Source organism: Hipposideros armiger, unplaced genomic scaffold (assembly GCF_001890085.2).
Source record: "Hipposideros armiger isolate ML-2016 unplaced genomic scaffold, ASM189008v1 scaffold_252, whole genome shotgun sequence".
Lineage (NCBI taxonomy): Eukaryota > Metazoa > Chordata > Mammalia > Chiroptera > Hipposideridae > Hipposideros > Hipposideros armiger.
In genome coordinates this window covers 1,194,171-1,218,226 of record NW_017731602.1, presented here as the reverse complement: position 1 = coordinate 1,218,226, position 24,056 = coordinate 1,194,171, and the positions used below count along the sequence as shown (strand labels likewise).

Genomic DNA, 24,056 nt, shown 5'->3' with positions numbered 1-24,056 from the left:
CTTCTTTTGGCTACACTGTGTAGGCTCACTGAGGTTAGGCACAGGCTATGCATGACAGAATTTAGCACATTCTCTTGCACAAGCATATCTTCCTTTATTGTGCTTCACAGAAGTTGTTTTTTACAAATTGAAGGCAAGACCTTCAACAAGCAAAAAGATTATGACTCACTTTATTGCTATACTTGCTTTATTGCGGTGGTGTGGAACCAAACCAGCATTATCTCTGAGATAAGATTGTACCTCATATCATTTTAAATGATGATAATGGTGAGACTATTAATGACAAAATAAAAACCAGAGGAAAGAGAAGAATCTAAACCAGGGGCCTAAATGTTCATTTAGAAACTAAATACGTAGTGACTTACAGAAACATTAACCAATTTTTATAAATGTCAAATGGTGACTGCTCAGACAAGAGTTTCCAACTTCGTTGACATATACTAAATGTATAAAATAATTGAAATATTTATATAAGAAGGACAGTGATTCAGTAACAGATATTTTAAAAGGTCAACTATTAGAATTAATAAGTTAATTTGATAAAATTGTAAAGTACTTAACAGTTCCTTAATTTTGGACTGTAGTGTACCTTTCTGAGGTAACTTTCTTCATAATTGATTTGGTCTTACCTATTGAAAAAAATGAGTGTTGCACAGTAATATTTGGCACTGCAATTATAAATTATTCTGAAATTCAGATAAATTTTAGCCTCAAGTGACACAAGGCCTTAGTGACTTCCCAACCTCATGAAACGTTTTCATTTTTAGATATGAATTTTCCCCTTTTAGGAACTGAAAGAAACAGCTCTTGAATAAGTTTTGATTAAGCAAAAAGGTTTCTTTTAAAAGTAAGACATACATTTTTAACCATAGATGAAAATGAACTTCTTTTAAAGTACAAAAATAACATTGCCCTTCCTGAATATCTGAATGAATATGCAGTATTTTTTTAACACTTTGTGTTATAGTCAATAGTTTTGTAATTCTTATAAATGTAATTAATTATGTTTATGACTTGCATTAGTATGTGTTTTCTTCCTTTTTTTTTTTTTTAACCCTTACCAGAGGATTAGGAAGGTAAGAGCCATGACAGCAATGGCACTGTACCCCAGGGCCTACGACTGTACCTGCACATAACAGATACTCTAAATATTTGTAAATAAATGAATTTCTAGCATATATGCTCCATGAGAAAAAAAGAGTATATTTCACAGTTTATTAGTTAAAAACCTGGCCTTTGGGCTCAGATCTGTAGTGTTTGAATTGTGGTTGCACTATTTCATAGCTGGGGACCTCTGTAAACCTGTTCCCTTTCCTGTAAAATGGAATAGTAATAAAATCTGCCTCTTATAGTTACTGTGAGGATTGATCCCCATAAATATTGTGCATAGAGAGCACTCAATACATGTTAGCCACAATGATCATCATCAACATCATCACTTCTTCATCGTCTCATTTGCCACTCATCCCTGTTCCAAGCATGTACCACATGCTCAGTAAATAGTTACTAAGTGAAGAAATGGATCAACAAAGTGCACCTGTATCAACATACTTGCACACACAGCTATGACTATCCTCAGTACACTTGTGGGTAAGATTCAGAGAAAAAGCAGTTCAAAAACCATGTTAAACTAAACTAAAAGTTAGTGTGAATTATTTTTATTTGAATATCTAATCATGAAGTCCTAGTCATTCTCTAGTCCTTGGAGAATAGGTGTTTTTATTTCCTTTTTGAACTTCTCGTAGTGCCTAGCACAGAGGTTTGTATCATTTACACTAAAAAAATAAATAAAATGTGTAAACAAAAAATTCTTGAGGACCAGCCAAGTGGCTCAGTTGGTTAAGCGTGAGAGCTCTGAGCAACTGGGTTGCCGGTTCGATTCCCATATGGGCCAGTGAGCTGTGCCCGAGCTGAGCTGCTGCTGAGCTGCCAACAGGTGGCAGGATGGCTCAGCTGGTGACAGCACGTGCTTCTACCACCTGCAACTAAGACTGAACATGGCACCTTGAGCTGAGCTGCCCTGAGCTGCCGACAGGCGGTTGGATGGCGACTAGACTTGGATCTGAGCTAGCTGCATCCTTCACAACTAAGACTGAAGGACAACAACTTGGCTGTTCCCCTTCCCCAATTCCCCAATAAAATCTTAAAAAAAAAAAATCCTGTTTAGTAACCAAGTCACATAAGGTAAAATTTGAAAACAAGTGAACATAGATTATAGAAAGGGTAAATGTTAGAATTCTCATAATATTTAACTACATTATCTTAACAAATCTAGTTTGCAGCATTTATATTTCTTGCAATGTTGCTATATATTTAAGTGTCATAGCGAGAATCATTACTTTTACACTTTCTAACTTAAAACTGCAGCAAAAGTTGTGTAAATAGCAACTAAAGAGTTATATTCTGTGAACTGCCTCATTCTGAGTGGACAATAAAAGTTAGAATAAGGTTGTATGACTCGGAAATACTTATTTTGTCACCGACTTAGATCATTTTGGATCTTATATTCATTTTGAACTTCACTATAGAAAAATGCTATCAGATTATAAAGTAGCCTTGTTATATTTACAGCTTACATTAGTTCTTTTTTAATATATATAAATGAATATGAACTTTAGCTGCCAAGGGTTTAGTTTTTCTTTATTAAGACAAGATGAAGAGTGAAAAATTATTTTAACTGAGTGAAAAAAGGAAAGAAGACTCAGACTAGTTAATCTTAAATTCCTCTATTTACTTGTATGCATTCTGGTGAACTTGAGTATTTTTCAGATTGGAAATACAGTTTAAAAAACATAAAATAACCATAAACTCATATCTTCTTCATCACACTGTGTCCCACAAATATATTGGAAAAAGAAACGCCGAGACTAAAATCTAAAGTCAGTGGTTCTCAAGCGTGAGCGGGTACACTGCAGCCAAGCAAGAGGTACTCGATAAAAACGCAGATCCTGGGCCTCACCCAGGATTTTCTTCTGCTCTCTGAGGGTGTGGCTCCGCAATCTGCAAATGTGTCAGGGTGAGGGGAAAGAAAACTCACCAGTATTTGTTCTATCTAAAATCTAAAAAGTTCCTTCTAGCTTCTTTGTTCTCTCCTTCTTTGCCTCTTTTTACTTTCCCTGGGGCTTGAATATGTGGCTCTAATTGCTTCTCAGATGCATTTCCAAATCTCTTGGGGATTCCAGAAACAATATCATACTGAAGCTGCCTGGTCAGTTTTATGCAGGGCCAGGGATGCTGAAATTCCAAACCTTAAACTTGAAAGGACTACTAAACAAACGCCAACTTAAAGCACAAATCCTCTCTCTGTAGTATCATAATAATTGCTACAATGAATTGACTAATAATATGTGTTACGCACTGAGCTAAGTGCTTTACATATATTATCAGTTGCTTTCACATTCAAAACCAACCAACCAACCAACCAACCAACCAACCAACCAACCAACCAACCAACCAACCAACCAGAAGCAGGAAGGCGGATGGTTCTGATTCTGACTTTGCTACTGATTTCTAAGGAGCTTTGACTTTTTGTGCTTTAGCAACTGGGACTGGGTCTCTTAAAGATAAATGAGGTTTGCCCGAGGTGATGGTGAGAGAAGTCCCAGATGTTCAAAGGATGTTTCCCTTCATCCAAGTCCAGCTATAATCTTGAGGGTTCCAGCATTTACACGAACAATCTGCCTGATACTCTAAGCTCTCCATTCCTTGATCTTCAATGACCTCCTGCTCCACTCCGCTTCCACGACTGGCTCTTAATGTTTAAATTGACATGGCAGCACTCTTCTAAAATAATAAATTTACACATTCCCCCCATTTGACCACAACCTCCTATCTTTTTAACCGTATTATTCAAATAATCCTGTTCCAACCTCAAAAATTTTTTTATAGAGCTTCCAGTACATTCACTCGCTTTCCCTACTGGCCTTTTCCTGTTTTCTCTTCCTTTAACTGCTTAATGGTCCAACATTTCAGTATGTTTTCCTAAACTGCCCTGCCCCTTGTCCAGTAAGTGCACTTGGCTGGGAAACCCCCATGTCGGAGGAGCCCAGCCCACTGGCTTCTCTCTGACTAACAGATTGTTGTCCCCACAAACAAATCATCATGAACCACAACTGGGCCTCAGCACTGCTCAGCCATTGTATTATGTAATCCTAGATCTTATCCTCCAGATGTTATGATGTAAAAGTTTAAAAACATTGTAAAGGCATGAAAGAAAATAAAAGATAATTTGTATATAATTGCGGGGTGGAACTTAATGCATGACAATAAGACCAGAAACTACAGAAAAAATGATTGATATTTTTTGCTCCCTAAAAATTAAAACCTGTATGGAAAAAAAAATACTCATAAGCAAAATAAAAAGATAAAAGGTAAACTGGGCAAAAATATACCACATATAACAAGGATTGTTATCCACCATTTATAAAGGACTCCTACAAATCAATAAGGAAATGAAAAAGACTCAATTAAAAAAGAGACCTGGTAATTTATAAGACAGATATAAATGGACAATAATTACATAAAAATATGTTCAACTTCCTGCTTATCAAATAAACACAAATTATGATTTTTTTTGTAGATTGACAATGATTAAAATGAGTAATAACAATTTTACTTTTCTAGTATACCCTACATACAAGAGACCTTTACTAGCATTTGACACTGCTGGCCACCCCTCTGGCTTGGAGCATACTCTTCCCCTGGATTTCTTTCCTCGGGCTCCTTCGTTCTCTAGTGGCTCCTTCTTTGTGGCTGCTCAGGGACCTTGCTGCACCAGCAAATACTGTGCTTCTCACTGAACGTGTTTTCCTAGAGGTCTTCATCAGTCCTATCATTTGCAAATCTCTATCTCTTGAGCTTCAGTCAATATATCTAATAGATTACTGTTCATTTCTACTTGGAAATCTTATAAGGGCACTGCAAACTCAGCATGTCAAAACTGAACTCATAATTCTCCCACAAATGTGTTTCTCTTCCTGTCTTCATTTTCTCTGTTAATGATAGAATATCCATACAATTGCCCAAACCAAAAACCGGGCGTCGGCCTTGACGCTTTCCATTCTATCACCCATCAATTCAGGTCCTGGTGGCTCTCCTCACATCCCATTATTTTCTCCATCTCTGCTGCTTCAGCCAGGCCATCCTAACCTAACTAGTCTTGCTTTAGTCCCTTGTCATCCCACCATCCTCCAATACTTCCCCCTTAGCACAGCTAGAATGTTCACTGAAAAATGCAAATCTAATCACGTTACATTCCCTTTCTTAGACTCCTTCCTTCCAAGTTCTTTTACAAGGTTGTGAAGGCTCTCCATGATCTTGTTCCCAATGATCTCTCCAGCCTCACTTTTTTTTACTACCCTACCATCATGTACTTTCCAGCAATATTGGATTTTCTTCAGTCTTCAAATGTAGAATGTATTCTCTTGTCTCTGCCTGGAAGCTGGAAAACTATTTTCTGCACCTTCATCATCACCCCCTATACAGAATTCCACCCTCACCAACCAGAAATGGCTAACTCTTACATCTTTCAGGCCTTAGTTATTTGAGAGCAGTGGCTGTTTTTTCTGCTTTATAAATGTGTCCTTATCACCTAGTACAGGACCTGGCACGTGGCAGGTACAGAGTGGCTGAACACAAGGGAATGAGTATTGTGTCAAAACCCATGGCACTGCATGCATTACTCTGGCATTGTAAAATGGATGATGCATCATTAAAAGTCTTAGTGTCACAGACCGGGGCTAGGCCAAACTGGGTCCCCTTATTGCCAAGACACAACATTGTCCCAGATATCTGCTCACATAATTAAAAAATAAAGATATTTATTTGGAGTCAAGCCAGTCCTTAGAGTCATCTTCTGCTCTTTTCCTTATCCTCATGCCCAGCAAAAGTGGGTCAGAAATGTGGACATCTGGTAGATGCCCAAAATTTTTTATGTCTAAAAACAAATGAAAAATCTCACCCTGAGGAAACTTGTTTTCTCTTCTTGGGCTTGTACTGGTTAATAGCATCATCAATCATCCACCTTGCAAAAGGAGGAAGTACTCATCTCTCTTTCTCAACCTTCCCATCTAAGCAGTAAGTAAGTCATAGTATCTGTTGCCTAGATATCTATTCCTTTCTCTCCAATCTCCATGATAACCCCTTTGATTTAATTCTCATCATGCTCCTCCACCCCTCTCCAAATATACTAACTGGTCTCCACTTATTTAATCTCTTCTCCTGTAGTCTACCCTTACCACCAATCTGATCATGCCAGTGCCAAACTTATAAAATTCTGATGGCTTCCCACTATACCTAGAGGATAGAGTCCAAGTTAGTCCTTAGCAGGACCCCCTCTTATCTTAAGGACCTAATTTTTCTATAATGCCTCATCTCATGAACTCTTGTGCTCAGCCATACTAAATTTTTGCCATTCCCTGAACCTGTTACACTGTTTGGTATACTGTACCTCAGCAAAAGAGCTTATTTTTCTGTGTAGAATGCCCTATTTATCTCTAGTCATTACTTTTGGAAACAGTTCAAATTTTACTTTCTGTGAAAACCCTCTCTAAACACTCAAGCTAAGCTAGTGACTCCCCACTGTGCATTTATAGCACTTTGTATGTTTATCTAGTGTAACACTTATCACATTGCTTTGTAATGATTTATTTACATGCTGTTGTGGAGACTGCTAAGTGTTTATGAAAACCTTTGCTAAAGCAATTGTAATGAAGCACATGGATGCCCAACACATTACATTTCCCAGGGTTCCCTGCACTTAGGTGTGACCATTTGACTGAAGCCCTTTCCAATACAATGAGTATGAAATTGATTTGTGCCACTTCTGGCTATTTTCTTAAAGAAGTGTGTATGACTCCTCCATGTTCTTATCTCCCCCTTCCTGTGATCCAGAATATTGATGAACCTGCAACCTAGCTGTGACCATGCAGACGACAATACTGCCTAAGTGATGGCAGAGAAACAGGATGGAAGGAACCTGGTCCCTGAACCTGGCTGTGTGGGGCAGAGCCATCTGCCTACCTGGAATGCCGACCTTGGACATAAATATCTATATCCTCTATATATCTGTTTTTGTTTGTTTGTTTGTTTTTGTTAGCAGCTTACCTTTTTTTACCTTAGTCAATACAGGCCTTTTTCTCCCTCTGGTTTGGTTGTATCTTGAGAAAAAGCTGACTTATGTTTCTTTGTGGGTCCTGTGACAAGCATATTGTCCTTAAATTAATGCTAGCTGAATGAACCTTGAAGATAAAATGGTACCTTGCTCATGCTCAGTCTTGTAAAGGACTAAAAGCAAAGGGATAAGAAGAAACAATACAATATGAAAAATGTTTCATATGTTACCATGTCTGGACACCTTTGGAGACATTTAGGTCTACTGAGAAAAAAATCTGAGGACCCTTAGAGAAAGGGAGCTAGGAAAAGAGATTTAGAGTAAGTTCCTCTGAAAGGAGTAAATGAGGACCATGAACTCCACCAGTGGCAGAAACATCATTCACTAACACCCTACTACTGGATACTGGTCTATTTTTCCCCGGTAATCCTGCTTTACTGTTTTACTGTGTGTGGTAGCAGTTCCCAAAGACAGATACTTCCTCTCCCCGACCTATCCATCCCCACCTTGAGCCACGCTTCATGATATGGATGCCCTTGTATACCTCTGCCCCCTGAATGTGGGCTAGCCTCACGACTTTCTATATGAATACAGAATATGGGGGAAGTGAAGCTGCCTGACTTTTGAGGCTAGGTCATAAGTTTTGCAGTTATTGTTTGGGACTCCTGGAATACTTACTTGCTCGTTGGATGTTCCCTCTTAGCACCCAGCACTTGCTGGAGGAAGCCCAAGGTACGTGGAAAGGCCATGAGCTCTGCTCCAGGAGACAGCCCCAGGTGAGTCCCCTGCCAACAGCTAGCATCAACTGTAAATCACGTGAATGAGCCACTTTGGATGTCAGCTTAGTGACCTTTCAGATGACTCCAGCCCTAGTCGGAATTTGACTATAATCATATGAGAAATCCCAGGCAAGAATGTCCCGGCTGAGCTCAGTCAACCCATGGAACCATGAAAGACAATACATTGTTGTTTTAGGACACTAAGTTTTTGGATGGCTTGTTGTGCAAAAATAGATCACCAGAACATCAAAATCAATCTATATATCTGAACTTTTGCATAATGTTGTGAAGATGTTTTCAGCATTACTTGGAAGTGGTTTGGGCTACTAAGGAACTCCCCAAATGCCTCCCTATTAAATGCCTCTTCAAACCCAATGTAACAACCTTACTTTTCTCTTAAGTTTCAAAATCATAAAAAAAAAAGGATGAATGTTTGAGGGGGCTTTTCAAAAGTCTATTCTTCCTTCAATGTGTTTACTTCCTGGTTGGAAGAGGACACAAAACTACTGTGTAAACAACAAATAGAAAAGGTATGTTTCACCTCCTAAGAAAGCATAAGTTGGAGTATAACGTGGAGTCAAAAAGTCAGTGCAAACATATCAGAATGATATTTTGCAGTAATGCACAGATTGCAAATGGCAGCACTTATTACTAAATGGACATAGTTGGAATGTAGTCACTGTGGTATCCAATCAGAAGAAACTCTGGAGACCTAGTCTGTATCTACTCAACATTCCCCATCAAAATCAGGTTATTCCCATTTAATCATCTTTCAATCTATGTCACCTCCTCCCTACTAAGGCCCTGGGATAACTTTGTTCTGCAAAACCAATCATTGGCTTCCAGAAGAAAGTATCCTAAAGGCTTAGTAATCTTAGAAGACAGCAAGATTATCTGAATTCTGAAATAGCTTAAAAAATATATATAAAGTTTGAATGTAAGAAGTTTAATTTCAAGTCCCTGTTTCTATGCTTTCTTCTCTAGCAGCCTCGCCAATGCCCAGTGTCTTAAAGCTGTTCTTGGTCTGCCACTGCAATATCTTGACTTGTAGGCATCTCCATGCATGAAATCTTTCCTGAACCTCCACTAAAACTACCCTGTCCTATGGGATATTCTTTCAGTGATTCCACTAAATAGCTAAGTGACCTATTTGAAAAAAAACTTAAGATGACTCCATGGCCAAGTCACATGGATTCTGTGTCTGTGGATCTTCGGATTTTATTCCCTCTATTCAGTTTCACTCTCTCCGCCTGTATTTAGATCGCATTACCTTTTGCAGGTACTTTAATAATGACGTTTGAACTGCATTTTCGCTATCTTCAGCCTTTCCTTCTCAATATACCAGAGGTGCCAAAAAAATGTATACATATGACTTGTATTCATCTTTCGTTATTGGTATATATTTAGTATTTCAATTTTAATAGAGATTTTTTTCATTCTTAAAATGTGTATACTTTTTTTTTTTGCACCATCTGTACTTTACTCCTAGCTTGCTAGATCAATGTTTCTGAAATATAGCTTTGATAGTTCATTTCCTTCCTCAAAAACCTTTGATCCCAGGGCTTAAAGAAAAAAACAAACAAACCCTCCTTAGCCTATCATTTAATGTTCTCTGTCATCTCATTCCCACTTAACTTATAACTTTATTTTCCTTATTCTCCATTCACACTCATGACACGTTTACCAAATGCCCTTCTTGCTATTGTCAATGCTTATGTAAGATATTCTATACTTTCAAGCCCTTGCTCAAGTTGATAATTCTCATTGAAATATTCTTCTTCCTTTCTATGAATCTTCAAATCCTACTCATTTTTCAAGGTTCAGCTTAATGAACCTCCCCTCCTCAATCACTGAATGTCTTGTTGGATCTTAGATAGAATCACACCTTTTCCCAAATTTCTCTATTACTCACATCAATACCTCTCTTGTGATCCTTATTCCTTTTTCCTGGATTCATTGAATTTATGAATTTGTATCTTCTTTCTACTGTCCTTTATTTTTCTAAGAGCAGAATAAGCTGTGCACATAGTAAATGCTCATTAAACATTTTTTCATGGATGAGGATGTTATTATTTCAACATGTTACACATTCTAGATAATTATATTTTACCACTGGTATAGAAAGACTAATATGGGAAATGCAGTGGTGAGAGAAAGTGGAAAAATATGAATCAAAATTCTTTGGTGGGAAATTATGAATAAAAAATGCTACAATGACGACCAGGCTCACAGCTCTTATCTTCTTCATGTTGCTTTCTTATTTAAAAAGACATCTTTGGCTAGATCTTCCTTTATGTTGAGAAAAAGGATAAACCATCTCTCTACTTATACATTTATTGAGTTCCTTTCATCCTCATACCTGTGCGCTTTTCAAATCTTACACTGTGAGACAGCTTTGTCTCATCTGTACTAATTACTACTGGTTCTCTCATGTATTTGTTCTTCCCTTTGGGTTTTGGTATTTTCTACATCTCTCTCCCCTTTACAAACACTTGCAAGTTACCTTGTTTTGGTAAATAGCACCCAGCTTCCCTGACCATCTGAGTAACCAATCACTTAACTTCAAGTCTTTTGTTTAAAAATTTTCCTTCTTATTAACCCAAGCTTACTTAAATCATTTCATTATACCATTATTTAAGTAGCTAGATAATCCTACAAACAGCAAGTTGAGTGAAAATCTCACCTCATGTATGACACAGAGCCTTTATACTTTTAAATGTTTCCTCACATACAACTCCTTTCTACTTCCTATATAATTTACTCAATTTTTTGTTTTATGCCTTCTAATGAATTTAAATAATCACCCAAGTGAAAGTTTAATCTTAATAAAATAGTTTTTAACAAAAAAAAAATGCAGGGGAGTGGTGGGTTGTCACCTCAAACCTATTAGAATGGCTCTTATAAACAAGACAAGTATTAAGACGTGCTGGGGAGGTTGTGGAGAAAATGGAACCCTCATCCACTGATGGTGGGAATGTAAATTGGTGCAGCCACTATAGAAAACAGTATGGAAGTTCCTCAAAAAATTAAGAATAGAATTACCACATGACCCAGTAATTTGTCTTCTGGGTATCTAACCCCAAAATTTGAAAACATTTATTTGTAAATATATATCTAACCCTATGTTCATTGCAGTATTATTTACAGTGGCCAAGACATGGAAACAATCAAAGTGCCCTTTGATAGATGACTGGATAAACAACATATGGTATATCTCCACAATGGATTACTATTCGGCCATAAGAAAAAATGAAATACTGCCATTTGCAACAACTTGGATGGATCTTGAGATTATCATGCAAAGCAAAGTAAGTCAGACAGAAAAAGTCAAGAACCATATGATTTCACTCATATGTGGGACATAAAACTGAAAGCAACAAATGAACAAACAAAGACAAACAAAAACTTATATATAGAAACAGACAACAGTATGTTGGACACCAGAGGGTAAGGGGGAGAGGGGATGGCAGAAGAAGGTAAACGGGGTCAAATATATGGTGACGGAAGGAGAACTGACTCTGGGTGGTGAACACACAATGTGATATACAGATAATGTGTTACATTATTGTACACTTGAAACCTATATAATTTTACTAACCAGTCACCCCAATAAATTTAATAAAGTTAAAAAAATAATGAAGGGAATTAATTTATAAATCACATTGCTGCTTACCACTTCAGCATACCACATTTTCCCTGCTGATACTGGGCAATGTGGCATTTTATGCTGTAACATGTAAAAAAAATAAAAAAAACTTTTTATTGAAATAAAACCCCTACTAAGCTGGCAGAATGAAACATATTTTAATATAGATATTTTAATTACTCTTAATTAAAACCTTGCAGAGGTTCTGCCTTCACGTTCTATGGAAAGTTCATATTCACATATTTAAAGAAGCAGTTTGCTTCAGGGCTTAACCATTAAAAAAATGCCTCTAGCATAAGGATCCCATATTAAAGACATAGTCTTAAATATATATTATTTTATAAAATAACTTGCAATATATTCCTGAGTGACCCTTGGAGGGATATTTTGGTAAAACGACTATCAGAATTTGGAGGCTGGGTTTAAAAGCTGAGGGAGGTGAAGTGCGTGTATGTTCAGCACAGTCAAAATCCGTATATGACTGATCTCAAGATGGAAGGAATTCATGCATTCTTGTTTCTAATTTTGTTGATTATCCTTGACCTGTAAATTTGCTTACACTTATTTTGAAATTGGGAGCCCCAGTGCACTGAAATTATTAATTCAACAGACATTTTAAAACCACCTGCCTACTCAGTGCCACATGCTGGAGAAAGATCTGAGGAAAACCGACAAAGCTTACATTTCAGGGACGGGCGGGGGGGAGGCCAAAAACAAATCATAAACATAGCAAATCACTCAGATACATAGAGGGCTGGACTGTCATAAATGCTACAGAAAAACAAAACAGAAAGGAAAAGTGGCAGAGATGCAATTTTAAATGGGACAGTCAGGATAGGAATCATGGCGAAGGTGACACGTGGATACACACCTGAAGGAAGTGAGGGGGGTGAGCCCTGTGGTTACCTAAGGGTAGAACATTCTAGGCAGAGGCTAGTACAAGGAAGTGGAAATAAATCATTCACTGCATGTCACTGTCTGTGGAACCAGGACAGTAACATAGTCAAAGCAAAACTCTAGATGAATATGCTAAATATTTGTGCTACTTCTTTTATTATATTCTATTTAACATGGATCTAATAATTATTTGTAGAGTGCAAACTATATGCTAGGCATTGATGCAGTGATGCTGAAAACATAGTTTTTGTCCTCATGAAGCTTACAGTTTAATGGAAGTGGGCGAGACAGGTAAATAGATGCTATACACTGATACACACTCTGGTGGGGTGGTGAGGAGCGCCATAGAGAGAGGATGGAGGTACCTCTCCCAGTTTACAGGAGTGGGGATTTCACAGAGAAGATGAACAAAGATTAAAGTCTTTTATTTCTGCTGCTAACAGCACAGGCGTCAGAACAGATTGTATATAAAAATCAAGTAATAAATGCTTCACAAATATTTAATCCTTACAACACCCTATGAGGGAAGCTTTATTGTTGTTAGATTTTAAGTGAAGTAATGGAAGCACAGAGGGGTTAGGCAACTTGTCCAAGGTCACAGAGAAAGCAAGTGGCAGAGAAAGGATGTGATCTCAGGCAGCGTGGCTCCAGAGTCTGTACTCTTAACCATTATCTTACACACTCTCTGAGCAGCATGCCTGGGTAATAATTTGTTAACAAATAAAGACCACTGGGTATTTTCTAGCTGCTTATAGGTAAGGCTTGGTATGGACTGTCTGAATAGTTTGATTCTAGGATGAGTTTTTATCAGCATGACTTAGAATGCAAAAGTCTGTTTTGTTTAAAAATTAAAATGAAATCATTTTGTTCATACTGTGGTATGAACTTCTGACACTGGTATTCATTCGCCCATTAATATAACAAGTTGGCAGTAGGAGCAGCTCTTTGGAATCCTCTCTCCCCCGTCTTCTGACATTCCCAATAAATGGAGAACAACCTCTTTTAATCTGAGTGCTGTCTACTGAGTGCAACAGATTTTGTTAAATGTCCAGGGTCCACAAATAAATTTAACAATCTATCTTCTAGAGCCTCAGCTCTGCTCTCAGATACTCCCTTCACAGACAGAAGCTGGCTTGGCTTTTGCTGAGAGTCAGTAAAAACACCAGGGATGTTATGGAGCAAATCACAAATTACAAGTCTCCTTGCAGGTTACCAGAGAGCTGTCAGAGGGGAACTGTCCTGAGTAGACACTGCACTAGTGGCCTAGGTGAGCTTTGAGCAGAGGCACGTGTGGGTGTGGGAGTGGGCTGTGAGCCTTGCAGAACCATGCATTTGCTCTGTTGGGTTTCTGAGAGCTAATGATTTCCCATTTTCATCATGCCTAGCTCCCTGACTAGTTAGACAACTGGAAATCCTAACTGGGAATTGCACAAATTCTGTCTGCTGAAGAAACAATATTACATTCCCTGACAATGGTAAGTGACACATATTCTGATTGGAATTCTTACAAAGACATAAACAACAGAAGGGCAATTGTATATGAAAATGTAGAAACAGCAGGCTAGGGAATGAGAACCTGATCATTTTTAAGACCACGGACAGTTGTCTAATAATACCCATAGCAGAAAGCCATTGAATGATTTAGCAAAGACTGTGAGTATTTATACACCTTACATATAAATATCTACACTGTACAACTTGGCTATTTTCAGGTATGACATACATAACGTTAGATAACAGAGAGGCTTCATGTCTTGTAAATCATTGTGACGGCTGGATCCATCAAAACAGAATGTCCTAACTGCCTTGCTGATGAGGAGACAGTGTTTGAGAAAAGTCACATTCAGGTATAAATTTCAAACAGAAGAGGAAGAAATAAGATTTGATCAACTGAACTTGGGGGTTGTGTTAGTTAATATGATAAAGATAAAAAGAAGTCAGAATAGGGTAAAAGAAATTTGGCAAAAATGGTAATGAAAGATTAACACTAAATTGAAATGGAGTGATGATGTATATTGTTCAAGTGCTACTGCCTCATGCAAGGAGGGAATCACATGACTAATTTTCTCTTTATAAAGAGAGCTCAACTTATTATCTATGGAAAATATTGATCAGGCTTACAGAGGTGGCAAAAAAATTCAACAGTGTGACTACTAATTTTTAGTTTTATCTTTTAATCCCATGTTCCTCTCAAAGCAAATGTTTCTATAATATATAAATAACGCCATTTTTAAAATTAAGTAAATAAAAATATACAGCACAATATGTAACTGCTATTTCTAAGAACTATTATATTGGTCTGAATTTATATTGAGACATTAAAAAGTGTTCTCTCTAAAACATGAGATTCCCTCTGAGAGATAAAGAATTCATAAATTTATAATGGTAACCGAATGAAAACACAGAGGAAACTTTCTAGATGAAAATATGGCTCTAACGATAGGCTAAAAAACATGAGGAATGTAATGTGCATTAGATTCATATTGTGCGGAATGTGTTTGTATCTAATCTAATGCTTGCATACATTATTGCAATACTTTGGAGAAGAGAGTAACAATTGTAATTTTGCTCTGAATCAAAATAAGAGAATCTGTCATTCGACATGCTGTAGCATATGCACTTTCATTATTGTTCATAGAATAATTGTATGCTTCTTTTTACTGTTATTTTATACTAGTTTATCTCTTTAAAAATGCTACTCAAACTATTTTCAGCAGGATTGTCGAAGTCAAAATCAATCACTATGTTTCAGTAGACGTTTTCAATATGCCCATACACATGCTTATGCATATCTGTTTGGATAAAATGTGATTCTTACATGCCTAGTATGTTATTGCACCACAATTTGCATTGTTATAATAGGTTATTGATTGATTTTCAGTTTAAGGGACTGAGGTAGTAGTCAGTAATGACTGAGTGCTACAAGTTTATTGCAAGTGCCCAAGGTTCACTCACCCCAAACAATTTAGTCAATAACCAATTTTTATACTTCTATCTCCTTCAAAATTCTAAACCAATAATCCCTCTGTTTTTTTTTTAATTATTTCAGTATCAGACTAACATTTCCCATGGAAATCAATATGGGTGCGATCCATTAGCCAAAAATCTGCAGTACTGCAATGCAAACATATTAAAAATATTGATCTTGCAAAGCTACTGATGTTTTGATTGACTTTAATGTTTGTAAGCAGCAATAATAGAATTTCAATGACTGAAACAAACTTTTGATTAAAATTATAGATTTTCTTGGAGGGGGGGTAGATTTGCCATTTTAACTGGCTTAAAGCATATCACATGGCTTACTTGCCTGCCATAAATGAGTGCAGTGGGTTATACTTATCCAATCCCTTATTTGTAAATATTTCAGCCTATCATAGCTTACACATGTCTAATCTACTTTGAACTGCTGTGACATTTCAATTCCACTTATTATATCACATAGAGAGGAGGAATTTTCATACTGAGAAATGGCAGGAATTGAGAGCTCTAATCCTTGTTTTACTATTATGCAACCTTTGGGAAGGCGTTTAGCTCTCAGTTTAAGTTCCTCAAATGTAAAATGGAATCAACCCTGGGAATCAATGAACATTTTTATTACATTTTGAGATCAATGGACAACAAAGACCATAACTTATATATACAAAGGATTATTTGACACAAAGATATATCCCTTAAAGAAAGGACAGAATTTTGCAGCCATTTACTGATCACCTAACGATGCTATCATTTTACATATGGACAGTCTGAGTCCCAGAAGGTCCAATCACAATCCAAGGAGCTTCTCAGAGGCCTTTCCTGACCACCTTATCTAAAATATACCACTGAACCCCCACCAGGCACTCTCCTACCCCTCAGCTTACTTAATTTTCACCCTAACACCACTATCTAAAACATTAATATCTATCTGTTACCTATTTTTCCCTTTTAAAATTTAAGCTCTATGCTACAGGAATTTTGTTTATCCTTTTCACTGCCAAATCCATAGCATCTAGAATAGTATCTGACATATAGGAGGGATCAGTTAACATTTTCTGAATCAGTGAAAGAAAGAGGGAGCCAGAACTGCTAATGGAATGGTGTTGGGTTGGGTAGAGGTGGAGAGGAGGAAGAACTTAATCTTCTTAACTCTCAGTCCAGTGTTGCTCTAAGCTTTCTTTTTATTTATTTTATTTATTTTTTAAAGTTTTTTTTTTTTTATCGGGGAATTGGGGGAAGGGGAACAGACAAGTTGCTGTCCTTTTGTTCTTCAGTCTAGTTGTGGAGGACGTTGCTTCACTGGCCCAAGTTGGCACCATCGTTGCGCTCTTCCCGGGTGAGGCAGATCAGTCGCCAGCTTCTGGACGGCCCCTCACTGCAGCTGCTGGCCGCTCACGCTGGCTGCCAGCCACACACGGTAGCCCATGGCAACCCACCTGCCGTGGCCAGCGATTCACAGCAGCCAAGCTCCAGGTCTAGCTGTTGTTCAGCATCTTATGTGGGATCCGAACCGGGGCCCTCTGGCATCCCGAGCCAGCTCTTAAACAACGGGCCACTCGGCCGGCCCTAAGGTTTCTTTTTAAATATGCTCCTTTCACTTCCTGAGATTCCCAGATGTAAGTATCAAAGGAATTTGGGCCCATATCTATTATATATATTTTTTGTCAAAGTTCAAGAATATTTTCAAATTTATTTTAACATTTTCATTATTCAATTATTAATCCTTGCCCTGGATTTTTTCTCCATCATGTTTACTCTACCTTCCACCATGTTAAAATTGTAATATGTTCTCTACATTTTTACTTGTGACATTTCACTGGAATAAAGAAAAACATTAATGGTTTAAACAAAGATTAGAAATTAAAAATTACCCATTCATTAGCTACTCATTTCATTTCTATCTTAAAAACTCCCTTCAAAGAAAACACCAAGGGATAGCTTGCAGGGTCTTTAGCCTCCCCACAAATTATCCTAAATCCATACACACTGTATCTGTAACTACACAATGCAGCTCAAAAACACATTTCCTGGCCCTATTCCACATGGCTGCTGCCTCCACAAACCTGTGGAGCTGGTGTTGCTGCTCTCTGGTGGGTGTGGAAAGCATTATGGTTCAGAACTCATAAACTATGAACTTCGCTTTGTTCATCTGTAAAAGGGATCATAACACTCACTACAAGGAGGTACCATGAGGAGTAAACAGACTACACATAAAGTGAATGGCACCCAGCAGGTGTTCAAACAGGGTTAGTTCTCTTCCTCCCTTCCTCCTCGGGGGTGGGAGGTGGGCGAGGGGGAGGCTAACAATGCTTCCCAGTTTCTTAGTACCATTTCTTTTCTTAAGACTCTCACTTCTGTGAACAAGCTTCTAGAATTGGAATCTGTTTGTGAAGACTACAGTACAGAAACTGAAGCTGAAGAAGGTGCTTACATATTTCTGTGGGCCCACAGGTAGTTTTTGGGAATCAGTAAGGGGCAGATAGAAAGTAAAACTTTTTCAAAGAACTGAATGATGTGATCAAATAGTCAAAAGAAATGCTTCGGTGGCTGGAGAAGATACTCTGTGTAAGTACCAGAGGCCTAAGGGTGGAAGGTGATATCACATTTTGAGTGGGGATAATAGCATTACTCTCTTGCACTTGTTCTTACATCGGGTTATTCCATCTCTGTAAGTGGCCTGCTGCCCGCCGTGCCCTAACATTCCCATGCTCCTTTACCCATTCCTAGAAGCCATCTTTAGGTTCCTGAGCATCTACTCTTGAAAACAGCTCCCTCTCAGCAGCTCCATTTGATCACCCAGCGAAACCCTGAGGTCTACCTGTTACTCTGGGACTGCAAAGCTGGTGAGCTTTGAATGAGGTCACTTAGGGCTATCTGAGGTCCAGAAGCAATAAGCAAGCTAGTCCTCCAATTTCAGTGCATACTACTCTAGTCCTCCACTGACAGCGGCATCTTACCATAGTACTTACTGGTACCCACAACATGGCTTTAAGGGAGGTGAAGGACAACTGCTAGGGGATACACATATGACTGAAGATCAACAAAATATTGAAGGGACTGATGAGTTTTCTTAAAGGTACATTTTTATTTCTTAAAATGAGAAGGACTGTAAGTAGGAGATGATGGGAAAAGTCAGTATTCAAAAGGGAGACAATTGTTCTATGATTTCTGCCTAAGTAAACAGTGTGACCTGCTGTGACCTTACAAACGCAGCCTTACCGATTCTTTGCTGCGTCCTTAGCACTGCCGTTACTTTGACTCTGCAGTTGAATGCCTGACTGAAACATACTCGTGCCTTAATCGCATACTATCCAAGGTGTCATGGTACCACAGGAAGTGTGTCCCCCCTTTTACTCTCTAGGCCACTGTTAGAACCACCAGGTCTTCACTTTCTGGGACACACATAACCCTTTGAGAATACGGTAAAAGCGATGATGATTCCTCTCTTTACACCTTCCATTCAACACTGAATTTCAAAGGGCTTACGGAACTCCCTGAAGCTCTTCCATGGATCCCCAGGGCTGAGGGTATTTAAGGGTAACCTTCCTGCGTTAGAAAATACCAAGATGCCTGTTCTCCTCTGAGAATTGCAGGTATGTATGGAGTATGCAGACATCTGCTTATGGGTGAAGAGGGAAGGGAGCGGAGAGAGGCACGTTTTAAATGGAAAGTGTTATTTTTCTTCAACTTATAAAGTATTCAGATGAAGGAAAAAGACCATTCAAATGCCAGGACTTGGATGCATGCAGCATAAGTTGAATGCATACAAGTGGGAGATTTGGCTTAATTCCAAGTAGAAAAATTTTCAGCTCCCTTGGGAAAGCTAACCATAGGCCAAAACCTCAAAGCATATATGGAAACCATTTAGTATTTTAAAAGGACCAATATTTTAATTTCTCAAGAAATTCTCAAACTTCTCATAAATTTTAATATTGCAAACATTTTAAATATAGAGGGCTAGCAGTTGTTGAGAAATACTTTGGCATGGATTCTAATGGAGATTTGCTGATGTTTTTTTCAGGGACACACTAGAAAATTTAAAACAGTTATTGAGCACTTGGAAGATACCTACCTAATTAACAACTATTTTAAGGCATATCAGATTAGGGTCTGAAACTTCCTGATATTATGCTTCTAAATAGTCGGCAAAGTATTTGTCCTTTTTAACTGAAGACAAAATTGGGGAAATACATATATCAAACTCAGGTTACTAGCCACCATCCTCATATTCTTAAATTAAGCAACTATTGGTCAGAGAGCATAGAAAAAAAAGTGCTTCAATGAAAACTCAAGCTGGCAGAGAAATGCTTGGTAATGTTAAAAGAGAGACATGACCTCAAATAACTTTGTAATTGAGATTACTTGCTAAGTTTTTTTGGGGAGGGTTTTGAAGTTCTTAATTCATAAGGTCCTCTTCCCACAAACTGGTCATAAAATCTTACATTAAAAATATGTCTAGAAAAACAATTTGGTGATTCATCAAAAAGTTAAACATAAAATTACCATATGACCTAGCAATTCCACTCCCGGGTGTATAACCAGGAGAACTGAAAACAGGTGTTCAAACAAAAACTTACATATGAATGTTCACAGCAGCATTATTCATAATGGTAAAAAAGTGGAAACAGCCCAAATGTCCATCAATTAATAAATAAACAAAACGTGGTATATTCACACAATAGAATATTACTTGACAATAAAAAGGAATGAAAAACTGATACATGCTATAATATGGGCAAACCTTGAAAACATTATGCTAAGTGAAAGAAGCCAGATACAAGCCATATATTATATGATTCCATTTATAGAAATGTCTAGAACAGGCAAACCCACAGAGATACAAAGCAGATTAGTGGTGGCCTACTCAAATGGGTACACAAAGTTGGGAATGTACTGGAAGTCACTGAATTATACAATTTAAATGGTTACAGTGATTATTTTATGTTAAATGAATTCTATTTCAATTTAAAAAACGTGGCCAGACTCTTTTTCATTTTATTTATTACAATTCTGGTGAAGAAAGATAATACTGAAATAAATTCCTGCTGAAAATAAAAATTGGATAGTGCTATAGGTGCTCTTCTTAAGACTCATAAAACTTCTATGTTTGATTAGGCTTGCCTCACTGAAGTGGGAAATTAATCAACAATCTGGATAGTTAAGCACATTATAATAGGTATATATTCACAATTCTGGCCTAACAAGACAAGGAAAAAATGAGGGAATAAATTTACTGTGCCCCAAATTCATTAGAAGCTGAGCAACTCTGCTTTGCTTTAGACAAATGAATAAAATCTTACCAAACTGTAGAGATTTAAATTGTCAAAAAAGATAAAGAATTTACTGGTTGATATTTAACCTTTCCTGATTTGCAAAAGCAGCCAGTTTTATTCTGCCTACAGGACACAGTACAAGATCCACTTGTTAAGATTTGGGAAGTTCAAAATGAAGAAAATTTACCAAATATTCATAAAGCACCTAATTACTTTACATATCTATTCCATAATTCAACTTGATTTTTAATACATTTTAATTTGTACTTATTTAATTTTTCTTAATTAAAAAAATCATTGATTTTTGGCATTTATTCTTTTTTCATATGAGCACTTAATGGTATACATTTCTCTGTTTAATAATCTAACCATACTAAAAAGTTTCTGTATTTTCGTTATGGCTCAATTCTTAGTATTTTCTAGATTTATTCTTTGATCTTTAAGTTATTTGGAGAACTTTTTAATTAATCTTTTCCCCACTCTTTTATTGCCTCCCTAACTTTTATTGGTAAAAAATTTAAAACTATAAGAGTTGCAAGAGTACAATTGTTGTCCATATACCTTTCCCCTAGGTTCAATAATTATTAACATTTTGTTACATTTACTTCATCTGTTTTATGTACCTTTTTCTCCTGACCCATTTGAGAGTTGGCTACAGACAAAATAATTCAACAACTGAGCCTCAAGTATTTGTGTTTTCTGTCAAAGCCACAAGAGTAGCTTTGGATACGTTCCTTATTATCCATCTATTATACACTAAATGTTACAAAATGCGTTAAAATAATTATCTTGACTTCGGTAAAAATTTTCATTGTATTATAAGCACTATGAAGGCAACATGCCTTCATTTTTTTTGGTATGATAACATTCTTATTTCTGATTTTGAGACATTTTTCCATCTTGAAGGGTCTCGGCTCTTTTCAATTGAAATCGTCCCCTTTTGCCAAGTCTTGCCTTCCATAAACACACCACACATATTCATACATTCATTCTGATAGCCTTGGACTACCTCATCTGGGTACCTATTTCATGCCGTAATCTAAATTTTAGTTGCAGGCCACCTGCCTCAATGAGATCATAAACTCCTCTAGGATAAGTTCCATGCCTTTTTAATCCCATGGTTAGTGTATAGCAAAATTCTTTCTCAGCTTAAGTGAAATCTTCATAGCATGATACTTGTTGAAAGAATTTAAATTAATTGAAGAATATGTGTATTTACTTCTATTGTGTTATATGTGATAATGTGCTATAAACTCATTCAAATTAACACTGTAGTCCGGTTGACAATTATTTTTGTTTCACTAGATCTAATCTCATATTTTCCAGATGAAAGAATTTTTATCCTGAAAAAGTTCTTACAGATTGTCCAGGTCAATCCTATATGTTTACAACCCTATAATTTTTTAAGTTATACAGAAACGTCTACAGAAGGTAAATAATTGGCATAACATTATAAAACTTTTAAAAAGCAAAATCAAACCGAGAATTAAATGAGTTACTACAATCTAACGTGCTTAGACCAGGGCTTGGTTGATATAAGAAGGACTTAAGAAATATTATTTGCCTCAGAACCAAGGTTTTTGGCTAGTTCAGTGCATTTCCCACTAAAACACAGTACTTCAGAATTCTAAAGTAAAACAATGAAGACCACAATTTGGGGAGCATGTTATAGATTCTTTTATGAGCAAGGGATAAACCACAGGAAATCAGGCACGGGCTGTAGTCAGAATAGGCTCTGGCTTATCCACCTGAGGTCACCAGCTGGTTGGCTGTGGGCCTGCTCAGGGTAGTAATTGTTTTATTTCACTTATGTAACAGTTTTGAAAACTCAAGTTAATTAGAGCACTGAAATTAGAGAGATTTCAAATAATTGTCCAGATTTCTGGCTTCTTTGGGAAAACTGGAAAATCTGACCACACTGGGTGTGTGTTCTTACATGTTACCAATCAGCTGGTGTTTAAATTTTTAATTTCTGTCCTTTAGCTAAGGCCTTAATTATGATTAAGACACAGAATGATACCTCTGAATCATGTGGTAAGGGATACAGTAGTCAGAAAATACTAAGTGATATCTGCTAGCTAAACCTAATTGGTCACCATACCGAAGTAGCTACTATTACCTATGATAGGAAAATGGATTGCCATAATAAGGATAAAAACAAAGGTCTCTGGTCTCTTGCTGCGGCGACGCAAGCGGGAACCAGGAACCTCAGCTGGGAGCGAACCCAGGGATTGTTTTAAGAAAATGGCAGACAAGCCCGGCATGGGGGAAATCGCCAGCTTCCCATAAGGCCAAACTGAACAGGATGGAGATGCAGGAGAAGAACACCCTGTCGACCAAAGAGGCCATTGAGCAGGAGAAGCAGAGTGATATTTCTTAAGAACCTGGAGGACTCCCCACCCCCGTCATCTTGGAGATTCCAGTCCTGCTGTGGAGAAGGAGCCACCTGCAAGATGGACATGAGTGGCAAGCTGCACTGTGAACCCGGGCACTCTGCGCCCATGCCATCGGCCTGTGGGTCTCTGAGGGGACTACCCCCCACAATCGGACTGCCAAATTCTCCGGTTTGCCCTGGGATATTGTAGAAAAGTATCTGTATGATTAACGAAAATAAAACACACCTCGGGGCAAAAACAAAAACAAAATCAAACAAACAAAAAAAACCACAGGTCACTGCAGTGTGTAAAGGGTTAACTATAATTTAACCAGAAAATCCATTTGAAGAGAAGAGTCCACTCCCCCAGTTACATAAGATACCACTGGATTTTCCTTTTATGGGAGATGTCGGTCTAGTAATACTGATTTATGTATTAAATAAAAACAAACAACATATTTGGAACCATTTTTCCCTAATTTAAATAAAGCCCTCAAGATCTGAAAATATTTTGGTTAGCCTGCTTTTGACCAGAACTAAGCAGCTATAAGAAAACAAACTAAAAAGAAAAATAGGTTACAAAACATTAAATATCCTCCCTCTGCCACCTTACGGTTTTTCGTGCTAAAACATATGCTCTGCCACCTGCAGATAAAAGTCACACACTGAGAGTGTATATTCTGACAAGAATTACTAGTTTCAAGTACGCCTAGTGATTTTGGACAGTAGCACTTAGGAAACCTTCAATCTGGCTGTTTTATCACTGCACATTTTCTAAAGAATTCCTACAGTCTAAAGTTGTACAAGTTTTGGGAGAAACCTTTGGGAGAAAACAAAATGAAAATGAAACAAAAACCAAAACCATTTTGATTCAACTGGTTATATATCTGGAGATGAATATATAAATATATATATATATATATATATATATATATATATATATTCAGATACATACATTTCCCCCCATTTATATTACATCTCAATGACAAGAAACCAAGGG

At 37.3% G+C, this 24,056-nt stretch overlaps 1 protein-coding gene, 1 long non-coding RNA gene and 1 pseudogene across 6 annotated transcripts in view; 2 read left to right on the top strand and 1 right to left on the bottom strand.

Moving 5' to 3' along the window:
* The window catches only part of LOC109389956 (uncharacterized), a 16,769-nt gene extending 2,884 nt beyond the window's left edge, over nucleotides 1-13,885 (top strand). Inside the window, exons 2-5 of the long non-coding RNA XR_002125485.1 lie at nucleotides 6,892-7,887; nucleotides 11,038-11,198; nucleotides 13,642-13,700; nucleotides 13,819-13,885. This is a non-coding gene — a long non-coding RNA (uncharacterized LOC109389956). The remainder of the gene's footprint in view (nucleotides 1-6,891; nucleotides 7,888-11,037; nucleotides 11,199-13,641; nucleotides 13,701-13,818) is intronic.
* ARB2A (ARB2 cotranscriptional regulator A) overlaps nucleotides 1-24,056 on the bottom strand; it is a 450,108-nt gene that overhangs the window by 69,388 nt on the left and 356,664 nt on the right. The window lies entirely within an intron of this gene.
* LOC109389955 (thymosin beta-10 pseudogene) lies at nucleotides 22,927-23,062 on the top strand (annotated as a pseudogene).